This window comes from Stegastes partitus, unplaced genomic scaffold, assembly GCF_000690725.1.
Source record: "Stegastes partitus isolate 25-593 unplaced genomic scaffold, Stegastes_partitus-1.0.2 Scaffold353, whole genome shotgun sequence".
NCBI lineage: Eukaryota > Metazoa > Chordata > Actinopteri > Pomacentridae > Stegastes > Stegastes partitus.
The window spans coordinates 47,245-69,614 of record NW_007578084.1 but is presented as its reverse complement, the minus strand read 5'-3'; the positions used below and the strand labels follow the sequence as shown (position 1 = coordinate 69,614).

At 39.8% G+C, this 22,370-nt stretch overlaps 1 long non-coding RNA gene across 1 annotated transcript in view; it reads left to right on the top strand.

Annotated features, from left to right (window-relative positions):
- The window catches only part of LOC103359080 (uncharacterized), an 87,336-nt gene extending 68,138 nt beyond the window's left edge, over positions 1 to 19,198 (top strand). Inside the window, exons 3-5 of the long non-coding RNA XR_520287.1 lie at positions 1,326 to 1,399; positions 14,363 to 14,446; positions 17,184 to 19,198. This is a non-coding gene — a long non-coding RNA (uncharacterized LOC103359080). The remainder of the gene's footprint in view (positions 1 to 1,325; positions 1,400 to 14,362; positions 14,447 to 17,183) is intronic.
- The last annotated feature ends 3,172 nt before the right edge of the window (positions 19,199 to 22,370 follow it).

Here is a 22,370-nt window from a genome sequence, read left to right as displayed (position 1 = left end):
TAGTAGTTATTTTAATAAAACAATTAATGAAAGTCAGTCTGTCTCCTAGTGAGGCCCACAAGAACAAAAACACGATTAACGCACACATACCCTCATATATATACTGTCTTAAATACTTTGTTGAGCCCAGTGTTGTGCCCTAAACCGTCTAATCTCACCATATTAGCTGGATGGTGTGACGAGAACTGTTAGACTTTCTGTTTTAATGCTGCTATTTCCTCGTTAGACTGTTACACAACAATTAGCAACTGTTGCTGTTTGTCGCTGCTATTTAAATGCCTCTCTGTCCAAAACAGTAAGAGCCAGACTGGGGCTGGTGGTGTGTGGGTGTTTTTGTATGCATGTTTGTTTGTGTGGCTTTTTTTGGGCAGTGGGATCGGGGTAACTGGGCATACTGGACCCAAACAGGTCCTCATTGTGCCGGAGGAGGAAGAGCCCAGTCGTACTGCACCCTATTCAGTCAAGTTTGGAGTTGAAGAGGGGGGGGAGCACTATGTGTGTGTTTGTATACTTGCTTTTGTTAGCGTGTGTGTGTGTGTGTGTGTGTGTGTGTGTGTGTGTACAGTTGTATACAGTGCCTGCAGGGCGCTTCGGATGCATATATCAAGATGTGAATTGAGAGGGGTGGATTTTATCTACCCTCATCCCTCCTCCACATACTGTCCATTTGTGTGTGTGTGAGTTGCAGGGGAAGGGTAACAATAGCTGCCTTTGACCCGCATAATGAGGGAGTTCTTCATATTCAGACGTCTGCTGGTAGATTTGCTGTTAACATTTGTCTTAGCCAACATTTCCAAAGGCTCACCTTTAACTTTCTGGAACTAAAGTTTAGAGTATGAAGGGAAAAAAAGTCAGCAAGTTACTAACCCTGAACAGTACTTGTTGCCTGGTAACACAACCTTGTATCAGGAAACACTGGGAACTATTGTGGGTGTACAAGGATTCACTGTGAACTATGACCTTTTAGTCTCAGCAGCTTTTCACCAAGGCTGAGTGTTTTTTTTTTTTTTGGTTGTTTTTTTTTTAAAAATCTGTCTCCTATGAATTCACGCTCATCTGCTCTGCTAAATACACTGAATAGACCATTTCATGGTGTTTCTGTACTTTGCTGATCACCTATCAAATATGGTTGAGCTTCTATAGGTGGTAATCTTCCTCCTACGCTTAACTAACTACTGCAAACAAGGCAGAATGCACCCATATTTCCCCAATAGCAACCTACAACACTCATCTGTTTAGAGCAACAGATTACTGTAAAATCAATTGCACCGCATGGAAAATTATTACTTTGTGTTTATTTTTTTCATTTTGTTTTCTTTTTCCAGTGATGTAACAGGAGGGTGAAGAGGCGATCAAGAGACCTGGAAACATGCATGAACCGGATGGCAAATGGGAACTGGTAAGTTTAGAGAACACACCAAAACACACACACACACACACACACACTGAGTCCCATAGAGAGAGACAGCAATGCCTTGGAGGGTGCCAGTCATGCCCAGCTTCCGCTGCGCTCCAAATTGAGCGTGGCACAGAGTGTATGAAGTCAGCCGTCTGGAAGAGAGCCAAGCATTGTTCCTCCAAGCAGCTGGATGGTAATTACTAGAGAGAGAGAGAGAGAGAGAGAGAGAGAGAGAGAGAGTAGCTCTGCCAGCTCACCACTGTTGCTCTTGCATCCTCTCTTGTAACATATAGGAAAGCTTTACATGGTAATACACAGATGAGAGAAAACACAAACACAATGAAAGGTACAGTAGACTACACTTGATAAGTTTGCATGATCAATAAAAGAATCATGGGGCTACAACCCCCACAACAGTCATTGGGTAAAATGAAATGAAGCAATCTGCTGTAATTGTAAAAGATGAAATAAAATCTTTGAAAAGATCCACTTACCGACTTTTAAATGCTTCTCATGAGCTTCCTCAGGGGATGGACTTTCCCATGTAGATAGCTCAGTTGTCATCACATGACCTGTTATTTCCTTGACAAGAGAGCAAACTCTGGTATAAGATGCAGGTTGATCTACAGATAAAACCAGTAAGTGGACCTCCTTTAAGTATTTTGTTTTGGTTTGTTTTATCTTGGTCATGTCATACTCAAGTCAAGAATGAATTTTCACTCTCACATACTTGATTTCAATACTACATTAAGCTGAAGGCCTTTGCTGGGTTCATATTTGACAAGTGGACAGCTTTGTGTATCCAAATCAAACATTCTACTATTCACTTTAATAACTTTTATATTGCACCAAATCACAATGTATGCCATCTTAGGGCACTTTAAGGACAAGACATTACAGCATTATAGAGAGAAATCCAACAACTCCCTATTATCAAGCATTTGGCAGCAGCCGGGAGAAAAAAAAACCCTCCAACAGAATCAGAATCAGGGTGGCCAGTCAGCTGCCTCGACCGGTTGGCCTGAGAGGAGACAACCAGAAGCCAATGCAGAGATCATAGGAGGGGTGTGATATTATCAGTCGAGTCATTGGCAATGACATTTTGAACCGACTGTAGTGGCCCTATTGTCTGTTCTGGCTGACCAGTGAGGTGGGAATTACCACAGAAGAGGCGCTCACTTACATCACAAACAAATGAAACATGACAGACTGAAATATGTATTGTTTTCCCAAAAAAGCCTCGATCATCCACTACAGCATGTTTACTATGAGCATACCTCAGCAGCTGAACCTACAGTGGGTTTAATCCTCCGCTCCATCTCTGCGTTGCATACCTCAGTGTGTTTAGCAGCTCTGAGCATGTGTGTTGTGTACATTTATCTGATCTTAAAGAAGAGAGGGATACACTTGAAGTGGAACATATCATGCTGGAGGAAGACAGAAGAGGAGAGGGAGCAATCGTGGGCAGGGAGGTGGAGAGATGGAGCCTTGCTAATGTCCAGGCCTGAGGAATGTGTCAACTCGCTGTCAACTATGTGCTGCTTTGTCATGAGACCGCAGAGCACTGGAAACACGTAAAGTTGCCTTTTTCACACCTTCGGCTCCTCCCGGCCTCCTTCCTCCTCCTTCCTCCTCCCCTCCTCTCCTCCTCTCCCCTCCCCACACACACAGTGGCAGCAGTAGCCAGACCAGTGCTAGTGCAGCTGTGACCAGAACAATAGCATTCCTCAGGTTTTAAACGCCTGGCACTTAGATTCCTAACAGTCAAATTCCTGGCGGGGAGAAGCTGGGGGTTGCTATAGGACGCCGAGAGCTGTAAGAAGCCTTGTAAGGAGACGTACAGCTGTAAAGCGCTGTGTGATTTGAGTTTTTTATGAGAGAGAGGGATGGACTGGTTCATGGGGGATGAGGGGGGAAGCTCTGTTGTCCCACCTCGCATTCTTTTTTCATTAGATGTGACATTTTCAACACTCCAAATTCAGCAGTTTAGGCCTGAGAGGCGTCCCGCTGCTCTGCCAGGGCATCATGTGCTGATGGAGGCACCTGTTAAGTCAACATGTGTGTCTTGTAATGCGTTTTTGGCACAAGTGGTGCCAAAAACTTCACAGATGTGTTGAAAGTGACACATTAGTTTTAAGAGTGTTAAATTAGATCTTAACAAAGGAAACAAAGAAGGGACGGTTGTGTTTATGTTTTTAGCAGGTCGAGGCTGCTAAGCTTCTTCCTTTTTTTTTTTTTTTTTAATTAAAAAAAAAAATAGTTATTTCAACCTGGGCAGGGGAATATAGACTCGAACAAACTTTTCTTATTTATGATTTAATATAGTTTTTTTTCCCCCACAACGTTTCAGATGTCCATGTCCAAAAGATGTAGTTCTCAAGAATAATAATTCCTTCATTTGTTTAATGCAAAAACCATACTTCTTCTGTTAAGATGGCCCTTCAATTTAAATTACAATTAATCCTTCCATTTCCATTAAAAATGCCACCAAATATCTCCCTATTCCACTCTTTTGGATATGCGTTTTTTTTTTTTTTTACTGTCAGAGAAAATGAAAAGCCCAAATTCAGTGGGCGTCACATCATGTGTGCCTCCTCTGCTGGTTTTAGTTCGCACAACACTGAGCTGCCCAACTATCAGCCCATCTGAAATAACCCCAAAAATAACGATTCTCTCATTAACCACGCCTGTTTCACAATTTAAATATAAATGAATCTAATTTAGAAAACCTCGACCGCGATGAAGGAGACTCATTTAGAGCCAATCTAAAATTAATGAGGGCATCTGGAGAGAGAGAGAGTGGAGAGGGGCCCTGTGTGGCTTAACAGATACCGGAGTTAACAAGCTACTGTACTTTAAACACTGGAAAATCCCCATTAATTTTAAAGTTAACGCAGTACTGTACTCTGAATGATGGAAAAGAGCTTTAATGTTAGTTCAAACGCATTACAGTGACATTTTCAGACTGACTCTTGGCCTCTCGCTGTCAGACCTCCTTTAAGTTGTCATACATCAGCATTTATCAGTCCTTTCATGGTCATACAGAATTACAATTTTCTAGACGTTTCTAATACAATGGCATGTGAAAATGTTCGTGTATGCGGGCAGGATTCAACCCTGACACCTTAGTTCTATTAGATGTGCCGTGTATAGAATTACCTACAGGAACATCTACAGTAGAAAGACATAGAATTTCATTATGATACATAAGCTGCAGTAAAACTTTCAAATAATCAGCCTTGAAAGAGCAGTACAGTCGGCACGCATGAGTGACACGAACCATCCATTCATGCACAAGTTTTCCAATTTTCAGTTGTACAAATGTTCAAAACTTCTTTGAAAAGTGTGTACTATTTGTAGTTCAGTATCCAGGTTTACACATAAATCTACCTCAGGTTTGGATTTGGTTCTCTCTGAGCAACACATTTTCCCCTGAAATTGTAACGTCCCTTCCCTCAGCAGCCGATCGAGTGGCTCCAGCAGATGCCAGCCAGCTCCCACAGTGACTGTTTGGTTTTGCAGGTTTAATTCCCGATGGGTTTGGGTCTAGAGTGATTAGGCTGAGCCCTAAAGGCCAGCGGGCTTGTCAGGTGTCTCCACACATTAACGTTGTTCTGCTCACACCCTGAGCCGACAGCACAGCCGGGCAGAGGCAGAGGGGGAAAGAGAAACGCTGATCTGGCATGGTGGGAGGCACAGAAAGATGGAGAGAAACCCCACGTTTAATTCTATTGTTCATACATTAAACACGCTTTAAAAAGAAGTTTTATTTTCATTTTTATTATAACTGAGGGGGAACTGGCTGACATTTAGGAGGCTACTTTAAACAAGGAACAGGTTAGCAGGGATGTTGAAAGTTAAAAAGACGCTTGATAATGTTGCATCTTGTTTCTTTTGTCTTGAAGGAAATAAACTTTTGAAGTTTTAACTTTGGCTTAGACAAAGAAACAGCTTTTTAATTGTATGCTACCTTCATAATTCAATGGTAAAAATAATCTGAACGTGAGATCACTGTTCAAAGTTTAAAAAAAAAAACAAAAACAGGATTTGCACACAATTCAGAATAACAAAAATAAATCAACTTACGATTAGTCACATTTTTCTGGAGAATTTTTTAATGAAGTACCATTTGAGAGTTGTGATGATGCTGCTTTTAAAAATAAACTGTATTGTTGGTTTGAGTTGTTGCTGATTGTTAAAATTACAACATCATTCAGAGAGTGAAAGTCTTTTATTATTATCTTAGTAGGAAAGTAGGTGGATGTTAGGATTGGTACAGGTAATTTCTGATGACTTTTACTTTGTAATCTTTTCTGCCGGGGAGAGCGGCACACTGGTGGATGCTACCTCAACACTTTCTTTAGCCTTTAACCCTGAAAGCAGCTGAGTGACAACACAGCCGACATCTCCCTGCTGGATTCAAATAAACTCGCATTGTGTCTGTGCACAAACAACTTCCTGCATGCAGACGTGCAGCTTGTTAATGGGGGGTGGGCAACCCAAAAAAAAAAACAAAAAAAACCTCTTCCTGCTTCTGACCTCCAACCTCATCCTACCCCACCCACACCCACCACTTACCCAGCATGGTGCAGCTATAGGAGAGGAAGGGGAGGAGGTGGAGGTGGTGAGGTGGCTTTAGGCTTTAGTGTGTGTGCAGAGGAGGTGATGTTAGGTTTTAGAGTCGGGGGGGAAACTTGTGTCCTGCTCTGAAGGAGTGGAGGAATAAAGTGTAGGAGGTGGAGGGAGGAGGGGAGATGAGGAGACCTGCTGAGAGGGCAGCCTATATGCACTCCTCCTCCTTCCTGCTATACCTCTCCCTCCATCCCTCGCCACTTCTCCCCTCCTCCTCCTCCTCCTCCTCCTCCTCCCCCTTCCTCCCCCTCTGTCTCCAGCCGTGGGGGTAAAGTACATTACATGCTTGCTAATCAAACCTCCATTAAAAGTTTGGAGGGAATGAAGCAGGAATCTGGAGTCTTCCTTTTTCTGCCCTCTTCTTCTCCTTCACCTTCCTCGTACTCCCCTATCTTCACTCTCAAAACTTTCCTCGCTCTCAAACAGCGCATGACATGAGAGCATTACTCCAACAAAATGCTGGAAGTGTAACACATGGTAGCTTTTAAACAAAACTGCATAATTATAAAAAATACTAGGAATCTGAATATATATATTTTTTTATCTCGAGTAGCATATGCCGAGCTTGAGAGCACAGATGTTACACCCTTAGAGCATTTTGCAGCAACAGGTTTGTCAGTTGCATGAGCAGGCAAAGTAACAAAAATGTACAGCTGGAGAGATCCATGTAATTCATACACTTACTACATTTAAAAAAAAAAAAAGGAATGTTTGGGCTAAACAGAAAAACATTAAGTTTGCATCCATCTTTATGGGTCATGACAGCTTCCAATAGAATTATGTTCAACCAAGAAACTACACTAAGTTACAAAGATTAAGTTTTCCTCTGCAATCAAAGTTTTTTTTTTTCAGTTCCCAGTTACTAAATAATAGAAACAGGTTTTCAAGTTAATTATTCGTATAAATTTAGTTTTTCAGAGTAGTATTTCCACAATATTCAAAATGAATTTTACAGTGTTATTTAGTTATTAATCATAATTAAAAACGTCAGCTTTTAAATTGGCAAATTAAAGAAATCAATTTGCTTCAGTGTTAAGTAGGTAGGGGAGGGGGCTTAAAATACTTACCTTAAGGGAAAGAAATATTTATGAAGCCAATTTGATTAAGTTATCTGAACTAGAATCTACTGCTAAATCAACAAACACAGAAATTAGAGTTTATATTTCACAGGATATTAAGTTGATTCAAATACCAACATTGTTTTGTCTCCCGAACCGCCCAGAGTAATGTTTGAACTTAAAAGATTCATCTAAATCAGTAAACTATTTTTTAAAAATCTTGCAGCCATGCATTTACATAAGTGATTTTAAAGTGTATGCAACATTTCAGATTTGTTATACTTTTGAAGCAACATTAATTTATCATATCTGCGGTGTTCATTACATCGTGAAACATGTAAGTGGTAAACAAAAGAGGAATGGATTCAGCAGCCTGCCATTATAACTATGACATATCAAGTGTACAAAGTTTACATGATGGCCTGAGGGTAGTCATTTCAGTTTATCGTCTGAAAAGCATTAATGTTCACTGGACAAGACAAATGCCTGTCCTGGCATGAGGTCAGATCACCCTCTTTGAGCCATAAATGACCTTATATCCGTTTGGTCAGAAAATGTTGAATCATCTGGCTGTGGACCAATGTCTTGGATGAAAATAGACTGATATCGTCATCCTAAACCTCTGACAGGACAAGAATGCGCTCATATTTTAGAAATGTGAAGCAGAGTTGATTCAAAGTCTAATTCTTTACTTAAACCACTGCTGTTTCATACAAACTAGTTCTACTATTAGATTTCTACTCACCCTCAGTTCAACATAGACATGGAATGACTCCCTTTGTTTCTAATTTCATCCAGTTTCAGGCTGGATCTTCAATTATGAGCACCTATAAGCTAAACTAACAGAAGCTCACATGGAGTAGTGCATTGATTTGAATAAGCTGTGAAAGCCTGCTCAGAGCCCTGTGGTCTGCAAACCATACAGAGGATCAGAGGATGAGGTCTGCACAATACCTCAGTGACACATACTGGATCTACTGTACACAATATCTGGACTTACATATTGAAACTGATACACAAGAACACAAAAGACGTGGAAGAGGCAGTCTTACAGGGGTAATTATGCATGCACTGAACCAAAGCCCAATTACCATTTCTAAGAGCATGAGCTCTCCTGGCATAAATAGGCAGCTTTTGAAATATAATGTCATGTTTTTGTTGTGCTCTGTAAACATAGAGACAGTCATATGAGTCCACCATATTATCACTTATTGTTATGCATAAGCTACATGTTGTTAGTGCTATTGACCTTATTGAAAAGAAAGACATCTATAAAGCAGTCATTTGTGTGATAGCAACTCTGCACACTCAAGTCTGATTGAAGTGCAGATGTCCTGCTTATATGCTCATCCACCTTCTTCCCTGAGTTCATAGAAAATGCAATTTTTACAGCACTTCTGACTAAATGAAGGCGGCAACAGACAATTGTATTATTTACCAACCAAAAAAGGACAAGGAAGAGGTTTAACTGTAATTTAATACTAATGCTGATAATAATTTAGCCATTTCCCCTCTCTCTTCCACTCTCCTCTCCCCCTCTTCTGTTGGTAATTGGATTTAGTAAACACCTGTATGAGTGTAGATTGTTCAGAGGATTATGGTCAGGGAAGCCTTGAGTCACCACTAATTATCATCTAATTCTTTCTCATACTCACACATACAGAGAGAGTTCCTCCCTGCACCAAACTCAGGAGATTTAATTGATATTTTTAGGTCATAGTGGCTTTAGTCAGCCCCTCATAGCAGTAGTTTATTAGGCCTGTAGATGTATGATATCACTTCCTCTTGGCTCTCATATTCTGTGAAAATATTCATGTTAGAGCAAGTTTTATTTTTCTGTTTTTCTATGTAGAGGAACTTATATTAAGCCTGACTTTCTTTCCTGACAATGCTTATGCAAATTACAAGAAGTTACATTTGATCCCTATTTCTTTTTGAGATACAGATAAACTTCCTGAGAAGTGTGTTGGTTCCCTGAGAAAGTTCCTGCAGGGAACTTGTATGAAAGCGTGCGATGGCCAGGTGCTGCCTCTGGTGTTAAACAACCTCTGGAACAGTTTGAGGAGATTTCCCCTCAGATTAAACTCTTTGTGTTCAAAGTCAATTGCCAATGGCACCTGCACCTTCACTTGGATAGATGAGGATTTTATGTCCTTTCAATGACAGTCCAACACTAACTGCTGATGCAGAGAACTGTTTTCCTCTTCATGCATCACTTTAACTGGTCTGGTGTGTTGGACTGATATTCATAAACCAGTGAATTTAATTTAACCTAATTTTCTATAGGTGTGGTAATGAGACCGTCCTGGTGTGCTCGAGCTGCAGCGAGTGGCAGAAAGAGGTGGTGAATTAATAGATCTGTACATTGTAAAGTAGAAATGATGAAGTGTTACATGTAAGCTATTTTAAGGCAGGAAAGATGATTTGGATGGGAAAAAAACTCTTAATATGTAACTGTGAGGCTTGGTTCATATGGATTTCGTCAATGCTGGGAGACGTACTTATTACAAAGCTAATGGAGCAAGTGTTGTTGTAGAGCTACAAACAAGGAGGTTGAGGTGGATAGAAGGGTTGACAAAGCACTGGACTTCAACACAAGTGACTGCTGTACATTTGCCATTTTAAGTGACCATTTTATAACCCTAACAGCATGTTTGTTGTTGTAACCATGACAATGAAGGTCCTCCAACATTAACAAAGTGCTTATTTGAGCCCAAATTTGGATCTTTCACAAAACCTAACCAAGCCTACCAACAAAAAGTGATTTTAGCAGTTAATTTTAAAATTCCAAAGTGCCTCTACTTTTGCTAAAGTTGTAGGACCTGTTGAGTGACACATGACTGACAGTACATGAGCAGAGAAAGTGAAGCAGGAAATCTTTTCCCTCAAGTAGTTTCTCAAGCTCTGTAGACTGTCTTTACAAGTGGAAATGGAAACAAGCGTACGGCCTCATTACGAGCTGTAACATGAATATGGGTCAGTAAGTTGACAAAGCTGGTGACCTAGAACCAAGTTGTTGGAAATAAGAGGAAGACTCGGGACACGAGTAAACAGTGTGAGATAAGTCAGTGAAGGAAGAAATGAGTTGAAGGAAGAGAGGGAGGAGTGACAGAGGGAGAGAAAGAGATGCTCTCTGTCCCACACTGAAATGTGAGATAGCAATGTAGCTCTGTGCGTGTGTGTGTGTGCGTGTGTGTGTGTGTGTGTGTGTGTGCGTGCGTGTGTGTGTGTGTGTTCATTCAGATGAGCGATGAATAGACTACGCTTGTCCTCAAGTCAAAGAGCTCCAGTGGCTTAAACTTCATCGGGCATCAAGACAGATAGACACATATACACAAAAACTCACAAAAACACGGAGACACACACGGACAGGTGATACATCATGGCTGTGAGGAGGAGGACACTGGTGGGAGAGAGAGTGAAAAGAAGGGATGGACAGATGAGGAGGAGGTGAAGCGGAGGAGGAGTAGGAGAGAAAAATAAGGGTAAAGGGGCACCCAGCAGGTGACTGAGGGGAGCTATAAAGAGCGCCGGACAGTTCACTTAGTCCAGCTTATTCATGTATTTAAGTAACGGTGAAATTGATTCAATTATTAAAGAGGTAATCCGTCAGTTTTTCTTCACTTTCCATTATAGCACAACGCCTTTGTTACTCTTGAATTGTTGGAAAGATCACCTGCCAAACAAACAGTATGCTGTGTGATATAATATTGTTGTCTTGCTAAACCCAGAATAAAGAGGAGAACATTTTTGTCTTAAATATAACTTTATTGTCTTGAAGAGGACATTTTTATTGCAACCACCACAGAAAGACTTGAGGTTAAAAACAAAACACAATACAAAGCTATGAAAAAATACGGAAATGATAGTCATAAATAAATATGAGAAATAAAGTTGTGTGCATCTGTGGCAGCAGGGAAATTTCACCACTGTTATTCATTGGTTTTACATTAAACTCTGCTCATAACTAGTTAACTCATTAAAATGTAAAGTTTAGCAGAGTTTGAACAATAATTTTTAACTTTAAAAAACTTTAAAAGTTAAGACATTTTTTTTCATTTCCAGAGTTTTCAGTCATGTTTGGTGCTTTCATCGGCAGTTAAAATCCATTTAGTTGGAATTTTATTCACTTTATGAAATGTAACGTGTATATATATTTATGTATAGAATTTATGAACTAAAGTCTCCTTCATGGTGTGGAACTTTGACAGTAAATGCAATATATAGTGTACATAATACAACTTTGAAATCTTAATTTTTTTTTTTGTTGGTACAGTCATAATCATTCAATTTTCACTATGGTATTTAATGACAACTACTATTTCTAGTTAACCTCAGAACAGCAACAACACTGAAGGCGTATCAAAATATTATCTAAAACAGATATGTAGCAATAATCTTGATGTAAATAAACGCAAATCATACAATGATGACATCATGGTTTCTTGGGTATGAAAGAGGTGTGATCAAAACTTGACCTAAAGCTCCGTCCACACACGGATCCTGCATCATTCATCAGGTTTAAAGTGGTAATACAGTATATGTTTGTGTTTAAATATGAAATTCAATAATGTGACCTAAATAACATGGTGGATAATAACAACGAAATGAAACAATAGTGTAAATATCAGCTGAGAATCTGTGTTAACCTGGTAAACATGGGCCTTCCTGAAAAGACAGTGAGAGGAAGCTTTTACTTCTGCGAATTTCAACACTCAGAAATCCTGTAAGGTCGTGGCCTTGTTAGTGTGTGTTAGAGAGTCCTGCTTTGTTCTCACTGAACTCTATTCAGAAAACTTTCTGAATTGACAGTCAGTTCCTGTGAGAAAATTACACCATTCTGACACCAGAATGATAATGATGATGATGATTTCAGTGAGCATCTGCGACCATGAGAACTTTATAACCGAGCCAACGGGATTTTTGTTCTCCACTGCAGCATCACTTTGGGGTGAAACAGGTGTAGATTTACTTCAGAGCTCTGGCCAGTGTAGCTTTAAGTCTTGGGGTGATGAGATGAGAGGGGGGAGGAAGTGAGTGATGGACAGCTAGAGGGAGGGAAAAGGGAGAAGCAAGGGGGGGGAAGGATGGAGGGATGGAGGGAGGTGTATAGTGCAGCAGAAACTTCCCATGCTGGCCTCCCAGTGTGGCTACGTAATGAGGGCAAGGGACACAGACACACACACACGCACACTCGCAGACACACACTCGGGGCTGAGCATGGCCCCACGGCTGATTAGCGGCACACAAAGGCCCCAAACAGAAGTAGCAGAGGACACACAATGGGAGCAGGGCCTCAAGGCGTGGTTTACTTCTGCCCTGAGGGAGGGGGCGAGAGAGGTAGAGAGACACAGGGAGACGAGGGGAGAGAGAGAGAGAGAGAGGGTCCCACTGAGAGGGACAGGCAACTGAAGGCGGGAGGGGGAGGAGGTGGGGGAGGAGGTTCGGTGGGGTTACAGAAGTGACAGAAGCAGAGAGGAGTTTTGTTTTTGTCCTGATAAAGACGTGCTGCGTTTCTCCTCGGTGCTATTTGCAGCGACTGCGGCATCAGGAAACCAGATGGACGGGTCAGCATCCCACCCAGACAGCTTTTCACCTCCTCAGATGTTTAACAAGTATTCTGTATATACTGAAACTAAACTAGAAGATTTGCTAACCAATAGAGGGACGATGCAGTTAAGGCAGATGAGTGCGGATACATGGAGAAGTGGGCCCGCATCAGCCTCCTCCTTCTCCTGGGTCTGCCAGGCTCTGGTAGGACAGGTTGAAGGCAGGTTGATCCCAGCAGTGATTACATGACTGCACTTCACTGCAAAATCTTAATAAATCAATTAATAATGAGGGTAGCAGGGAATGCAATACAATATAAAGATATAAATTCTAAAAATAGCATGAAATGCCCCAGGTATTACCTAAAAACCATAGTTACACAAGAGTTACTGTTGCTTCTTTTAATGACCTAATCTTGCTCAGCACACAAATTCAGTTTAGCAATCATTTGTCAGTCAGTTTGCTCATGCACAGAACATGAAACAAAACAAAAACGACAATAATTTCTGTTGAAAAATGCCTGTGACAGTATAAACATTGATCTCTCATCACGGTAATGACTAATAGCACTTCAGTCAACCTTGGTTGTTTTTGAATGTGCTATATAAATAAAGTTGACTTGACTTGACTAATAAACAAATAATCGGTTTGTGTGTAATGGGAGGGGAGTGACCTTTTTTGGTTTCTGAAGAAGAAGATAACAAAAAAGGTTGAGATATGCTATCTTATTTATAAGGTGAGACGAGTCCATTGATGGCTGATTTCCAGCTTTGGTGACTAACAAACTACTTCATAATCATGACAACATTTTGCACAAAATTCTCACAGCAGGACTGCTGCTGCAACCTGAGATTACACACCAAGCATTCACTCTATAACACAAATTCATGCAGAATGCATCGATGAGCCTGTACACTGCTACACCCAGAACAAACATTTATTTAGAAGCAGCACCTTCTTTTCCCTGGTCAGCTTCACAGTCTCCTCCTCGTTTTTTTTAATGATCTTTAACAGATGTAAATGCCAGTGCTGGACCACAACTTGTTCATTAGATTGATGATACATCTCAGTTATGTGTGTCTGCTTTCACAAATTTGATTACATGGAGTCTAAAGCTGCTATTGAGACGTTTCATTGACATGCCTCGAAAGCTGATGTTGCACAATGTGCAGCAAAAACAACAACAACAAAAACCAGCAAAAATCCTTTTCTGCACAAGCAATGAATTTGCAAAACAGTTATCATTGACTATACAGGTGCCATTGCTCTGCCACTGAAGGCGTATCAAAATATTATCTAAAACAGATATGTAGCAATAATCTTGATGTAAATAAACGCAAATCATACAATGATGACATCATGGTTTCTTGGGTATGAAAGAGGTGTGATCAAAACTTGACCTAAAGCTCCGTCCACACGTGGATCCTGCATCATTCATCAGGTTTAAAGTGGTAATACAGTATATGTTTGTGTTTAAATATGAAATTCAATAATGTGACCTAAATAACAACAGATAAAAAAACAAAAGTTACTATTTGAAGCCAAAAAGCCCAAGATGAGTACATTTCAAATGAGGCTTGTTTGAGTTACTGCTACCACAGAACATGGTGGGAGCTTTAAAATCATCCCAGCAGCTCTTTGCATAGATTACTATCTACATATTTCTGCAGAGAATGAATATTATATGGCAACGACTAATGAACATGGCCCTCTTTTCACACAGGAGTCGTGTCTGCTGTAATCTCCACTGTTCAATTAGCTGCACTGACCGGGACGCCACCTACACTTCATTAGCTGCAAGACGAAGGTATGGAATTAACCTTTTTCTCTCTCTCTCTCTTTCTCTCTCTCTCTGTTTCTTTCCTTTTTCTAAGAGAGATATGTAGCAGCAGAAAAAAAATCAAATTAGTTTCTGTGTATCAGTTAAAACCTGATTTTCTTTTCTTTTACCTTTAAAGTACAAGCTTTTTGAATATTTACCAGGAAGCAACAGAGAGAAAGAGAAAGAGGGCAAGACTGACAAAAGTGGGGGGATGGAGGTATAAATCCATAAAGACAATTTAGCCTTTCCAGCTTCTCTTCCTGTTTTTCCAATTACTTAATGCTATTTAAATACACCAGAGCTGAGACACACACACACACACACACACACACACACACACACACACACACATTAATGGTCCTCAGCAATGGAGAGGCTCCTGAAATAAGTCACGCAGTAATTGTATTTGATAAATCATAAAGGGAGCCCATCAGAGGAAAGCTAGCTGTAATAAAATGATAAACTAGACAATTATGAAAAAAATCCCTGGCCTTTAATTTCCTAAACACACTCCGGAGAGAGGCCGTTTAAGCCGGAGCGATTTGACGAGATGCTCGGCGCATTATTTCTCTCCTCTCTGACACACTGAATTACAACACAGAACTCTATAATGTGTGTAACATTAGCAGAACACCAGAGATCCACTCACACCGTTGGTTCTCATGTCCTCAGCCCAGCCAGTTCTAGTTTTACAAGACATTTGTCCAGCAGGGTAGTCAGTGCAGTAAACACAGCAGTACTTAGATACAGTTTGTGTGATTCAGAAACCTGTTGCGTATTTTGTAGCGTGTAACTTTTTCTCCTGCTTGATACCTATTTAGATTGAGATTTGGTCCTGACATTTAAATTTTTTGTGCCTGAACTTACATTTAACTCTCAAAATTAAAAGGCAGGTTAACTGTCATCAGCATTTCCCCACATTTAACCGTCCCCTTCATAGTGTTTAAAGGGTTAATGCATGACAGTAGTTTATATTTCTATTATTGTCAAAAAAAAAAATCCAATGATGTGACCAAAACGAACAATATTTGGTCCCAAGCCCATTTTGTCCAACTAAAACCGCCAAAAAAAAAACAAAAAAACAAAACCTAAATAAATGTTTAGGACACATATAAACAGGACTGAAAGGAGAGTTGTTGTCACTGATCTGGACTCTGATGAGTTTTGTTCATAGATTTTTATTGAAGCACTTCAAGATATGAAGACAATGGACACATAAAGTGAATTGAAAACTGAACTGAACCTCACAGAACCCAAACAGGAGTTATAGATTAACACACATTAAGATAGAACACACATTAAGTGTGTGTGTTAAGGGCAGTAAATGGGAAACTAAATCAAATTACACCACATCATCTATGTTGTTGTTTTTTTTAAAACTAAATTTGATGCTAAGATTTAGTAGTTCAATAGTTTTTGGACAGTAGTAGAGCTCTGTGACACACAGGAATAAATGACATCAAGCTTTGGCTGCACATATTAATCACTAATTTGCATTTACACGTGGGATTTTTTGACAATAGGGAAAACAGAATATCACAAGACTTATCTTTATCTCATCAATAGGTTCTTTTCAGTATTACCATATTATGATTAGTTTTTCTTCCCTATATAATGGCCACCAATCTTCTTGTTTTATATGGTAATTATAAAAATTCCTTGGTTGCACAAACTGTGAGCATCAATGGAACAAAGAAAACGTGTCTGCGGGGCCTATGACCTGACATAACATAGCAGAGATCAATACTTAATCATCTATGTATATACGGTATAATGTACTAGCATTTTAAATCACTGTTTGAGTAATTGTATATCATAAAGCCTCACTTGTTCTGTATTCTTCCTGATTAGGCCCATTGCCAGATGAGTGTTTAGGTATGAGTATATCTGTATAATGCATTGAGCTGATATTGTGATCCACAGTTTGGTGAAGGCCACTGTTTGCAGTCAGGTCAGGTATCATGGATACAAACGTCACTAAGCGTGCTTACAGCACCAAACCCTCTATTGTCACAAGATCACATTAACTCTTTGAGGCACAGATTTTTTTTCATGGTTGTATAAAAATCACATTCCTCGCTGACTCTTCTGGCACAGACAGGCATGACGGTGTGAGATCTGCACCACAAAGAATTAAAAAAAAAATCTGATCTTATGGTTCCTCGTGTAAACGCAGCTACACTCTGTGTGTGTGTGTCTGTCTGTGTGTGTGTACTGTTGGTGCTGCTGTGGAAAATAACATGGAAAAGGTGATTTTCCACTATAGTGAGGTTTCCACAGTGTGTTCCCCCAGGCAGGAGCACAGACATGATTGAATTTTGTGTGTGTGTGTGTGTGTGTGTGTCTGTGTGTGTGAGAACATTGGTTTGACTTGACTAAGACACCTCATCCCTATGCTGCACCTCCACCAATGTATAACAGCATTTTTTTCCTGTCATTGATTGAATTAAGAATTTATTATGTTCCCGAGCAGTTCGTAAATATGTTTGAGATTTTTCTTTTTTTAAAAAACAAAAAACAAATTGTGCTTTTCAAGTGGAAATTTTTTAAATAAACACAACCTTTTCCTAATAATTCCTCAAAATCAGGCTTCCTGGAGATGTGAGGTTTTCATATGCCACCAGTCTGACTACACCATGTAGGAGTTGTTACTTTAACATGACCTTGAATCTGTTCCTGTGTCTCTCTGAACAACACACACTAACCCTGTTTCTCCCTGCAGGTGAAGCTGATGGTGTAACATCAACCAAGCTCATGGGATGCAGAAGATGCTGACACTTTGCGTGCGCACACACACACACACACGCATGCACACGCACACATGCACACAGACACACAACGGTAAATGGGAGTCTGCTGTCAGGAGTGTGAGCCATTTCCAGGTGAAGAAAACTGAATTAAACTGAATCAAGCTGAACCGATCTGAACTGGAATGACCTGCAGTGAAGTGAAAGGAAGGCTCCAGCTGGACAGCTCTCTGAGGTTTGGGGGGGAAAATTCAGACAGAGAAATACCTTGAAATGATGCAGATGAAAATGTGTTGTTTTTGAACGTTGCCTTCCAGATTTCCTGTGCTGTATTTTCAGTATTTGGGTCTGTTCACTTTTACATTACATTCTGTCACTTCAACTGTACCTAAAGTCTCACCCTTGAATTCTGACACTGTAAATAATAACCTTTCTCTTGTCTCTGTGTGATCTGTATTCTCTTATTTTCTTATATCTTTTAAAGTTTTTTTTTTAAATCTATACTTTCTTTGGGGTTCATTGTGGAATAAAACAGGTCTAAAAATGAAACTCTAATATTATATTTTGAGCAATTTGGTGTTATTTGCTCAAAGAACTGTCTTTTTGAGAATCTTTCACCCACGACCACACAATCTGTCAAACATTACACATCTACATCTTCTAATAATGGTCTTCCCTTCGTCTACACTTGCCAAATTTGTTTTCGAAAACAATAATTGGAAAAAAAAAAAATTAAAAGCATCATCATCAAGCTAGCAAGTGTATTATCGGTCATGAGGAGATGACATTTTGGATTCATTGTTATGTTAGTCTTTTACCATATTTGAAGAATTTACATTAAATGTGAACAAACATTTAAACATAAATTACTTTTAAAGAAACTCCAGACATTATGTAGTGGCTGTTGTAGTTTTTCTTGAGTCTTTATGGAAGTTGTTTCTGATATTTTCATTCATGTTTAAAACAGAATACTTCTCTGCTACTGTACTAACCAGTAAATATCAGGCACATGCATGAAGTCAAAGCCTCCTGAAGTATTTGTCCCTCTCTATTTGTAAAACTTTAAGAATACTTAAGGCCAGTGCTGTGAAATCTGCACACACAAACACAGAACAGTAGCCTCTGGCTATCTGCAGCAGTGAGTGTAAATGATCGCATAGCTGTGGTCATAACTCACAGTGGTACAGGCTGCTGATGGAAGCTGACACCCACTGTCTCTGTGTGTTTCTGTGTGTATATATATGTGTGTGTGTGTGTGTGTGTGAGAGAGAGAGAGTCATTTTAGACTCCTAATGTCGCTTCCTTTCCCTTCTGCCCCTTCTTGCCTTCCTCCTCCTCATCCTCGATGCCTCGGGTGATGAAACTGACTCTGTTACATCAGACCAAACAGCCCCCGCCCAGCTTTTGCCTCCTCCCGTCTACACACAGACACATTTGTTTGTCCACGCTCTAGAGCCACATCAGTGTGTTTGACCTTATTGATTAGGTGTTGTCTGTTGATGCAAATCAGGATAATCCATCACTGATGTCTCTGTTTGTGGGGCGGAGGTGAGTTGATAGTGATGGATGACAGATTAATCAGTAATCATGATAAACTGAAGAGCACTCACTCACACGCTTAGACACAATGGTGTTGGTGTCGGCAGCCGACTAATGAAACATAAACTCGTTTCTCCTTTCTATTACAGGATGTAATACAACAAAATGACACTCATTGTTTGCTTTTGATTGATTGTAATTATTTACTTATTATTTATTGGATCCTATTAACTTTCACTGTGTAAAGAAACACCCCAAAGTATACAGTGTCTGGAGCAATATCTCAACATTAACAGTTATATACGAGAACAAAAAAAATACATTATTAACTCAGCATAAATATTACAATTGCTTGTCATAGGCATTCATTCACAATTTATTAATTTCGTGTAATTTCTATGGTAAGTTCTTGCAAAAATAAATATAATAATATTAATATTAAAACAAGTAATTAATTGTGTGTGACTCTGACTGGACAAATACATACACTGCTAGTCTTCAGTATGCATCTACACAGTAGGACTAATCAGAGCAGACTTGTGTCTCTACTGCATGTTTATAGTCTCTACAGATGTGGAAGCCTGACAACCAATGAAGTGGGAGCAATTCAGGTGCATGTACTGAGCAAATAGTTTGTAACACCAGAAAACCAGTTCAGTCCCATCTGAAAACACATGAATCAGTCAGTTTAGACAGGAAGGCTTAACTTCTATTCTCACCCATAGACTAACTATAAAAGTTGGACATAGCCTCTGCATCTGAAAAATGAAGCCCATGTGGAATTCACTTAAACCTGCATTATTTCTATCAGCCAGCAGGAGGGGAGTCCTCTGAGAGCAACTTTGTGTAGAAGTCTATGAGAAAATGATTCAACTTCTCACTTGGTCTGTTACCTAAATAAACATTTTACAAATTAGCTAATGGGTTCATTTACTCATTTCACAACTTTTGAACACAGAATATTATTCTTTTTTTTAAAACTATGGTTCCGTTTAATGCCGAATAGATGATAAAGTCAAGTATGTTTGCCAGGTTGCTGCCATGTGGACGTGCAGATGGCAACAACCAAATTCAAAATGACAGTCTACAAACCAGTGGGTGATGTCACATCCATTTCTCCAACAATTTCGACAACGGTGTCTGAAAAGTTGTTAAAATGATCTTTATTGATGAAACAGCTGACCTTCTTCGCATAGCCTAACTAACCAACAATAGTATTCCACCATTAGTGCAGCAGATCTGTTTAATGTTTTAGATTAAGCGACTGCAGTATTTCTCTACTTAGAGGTAATGAAGCGTTTTTATCTGTTGCCTCTGATTGAATCATTCAGTGAGCGACCAGGTCCTGGCCTGACGTTGGAGCATATTGGGGTTAATGGAGGACATTTGGACATGTTGACTGGACAAACAGGGAATTGAACCACCAACCCTGTGATTAACAGACAGCTTAATCTGTGTAAAACAACTAATGAGGAGTCCATAAACAGCTGAACACTTGTAGTCTGTGTCATATAAACATCCAGTCTTAGATTCCAGCCAGGTTGCTGTGCTGCATATCATGTCCCTGCATCACCCCATGTTTCCTCCTGCTGCCAGCTGTTTTACTCCTGACTGTCCAACACAGGTCAAAATATCTAAAAACATCTTATCGAATTGTTTTTCAGTTCTGGTTTTTATTTTAGTGTACAGCTAATGCTGAGTTTTCCTTTAATGCCACTGAACAGTGTAAAACCCAACAGAAACCAGCAAGCATATAGATGATGCATTCTTCCAGCAGAAAACAAGTCAAGTTGACCAGTGTTGCTTTGTCTGTGTGAACTGAATCTTTCACCCGATGAGAGAAATCTATTTGGTTTATATCATATTTAATAAATCAAGTGTAGTGCAGAGTAGTAACAGGGTTTCCAACAACCAGATCATGTGAACACACTTCCAAACTGCGTCCAAACTGTTTTTTTGGAGGGAACTTTATCATTTTTCTTTTTTTTAAATTATCTTCACTTCAGTCACTGGGCCGGTTCAATGATGGGATGATGTGGTGTGTGTGAGAGTGTTGGAGAGTGTGTTTGCTGGCGCCCAGAGCATCCTTTGTGTTGCTGGAATTAACCATGACTTGTCACGTGTAACCGGCTGCTAACCTCCAACCCCATTCAGGAACCATCCGCTGTGTGTGTGTGTTTCTGTGTGTGTGTGTGTGAGAGAGAGAGAAAGAGAGAGAGAGAGAGAGAGAGAGGGAGAGAGAGGTCAAGCTGTCACCAACACAAGCAAAATCATTGTTCCTGATGGAAAAACACAAATGCATCCAACCAATACAAACACACACACACACATAAACTACGGTGGCTTACTCTGGATCCAACCTGCTGGTTTTTCCAAATGTGTAATTATTCAAATAAAATTGTAACACAAAATTTGACTATCATTTATATTTAGATGTGTGCAAAAATTATTTCCACTTTGAGTTGAGGTAGCGCATAGTAACCAGACATTTCTACACATGGAAATAAACAGTTTTATTGGTTCTTACTGTAATTCTAATTTTGTTGAACATCAACATTTATTCTGAAACTCTCAGAGGAGTATAACATTTTTTATGAATTCTTGCAGTATGGGTATAATGATTCTAATTCATGATTTCAGCTGATTACAATCCCTACACTCCTCTTTCTGAAGCCTGAAGACACCATGACAGTGGATCATTTATAGTGGCAGCAGCTGAGAGTAAAAGTAAGCGACAATGATCAATCCACACACCGAACCCTCCGTCATGTCCCCGTGAAGTTTTCTGAAGAGCAGTTTTGAAGCTCAGTGTGGTGACAGTGACCGTCACCATCTTGGCTTTTTAGAATCTTACGATTTTGCCTAAATCCTGGTTAATCCCAAAGTGAACAAATGAAGAGTTAATTTGCAAAAACAGATAACTCCATCTTCACAAACCTTCAGAAAACTCACTTTTTCATCGTCTACCTGACACAACATCAATCAAACTTAAGTTATCTCTATTTTTCTCATGTCATTTCTACTGAGTCAAATCCACTCAACTTCATTTTGATGGATATTATCTCAAGCAGACAACAATAAAATAAGTTTCTTATCTACAAATCTACAAAAATGGAGTTATCTGCTTTTGCAAATTAACTCTTCAAAGGTCTCTAGAATATGAACCGTCCCATGACAGCACTCACCTGCGTCTCAAAGTGGCCACGTTTTAAATTTTAAATGGGTGAGTTATGTAAATGACAATGTGCAACCATTCAGAGCCAGCAGTACAGGTAAGTCTCTTCATATCAGGAGCAGCTGTGTAAGAGAAGATATCAAACTAAAGAAATCTTGAACACTAACATCTTAATTTCTCAGTCACACATCTGACCATCCATCCATCCATATCTACACACCGCTTAATCCTCACTAGGGTTGCGGGGGGCAGGAGTCTATCCCAGCTGACTTATGGTGAAGGCAGGGGACACCCTGGACCGGTCGCCAGTCTATCACAGGGCTACACTTAGAGACAGACAACCAAGCACACTCACATTCACACCTACGGACAATTTAGAATCACCAGTTAACCTCAACATGTTTTTGGACTGTGTGGGAGGAAGCTGGAGAACCTCGAGAGAACCCAC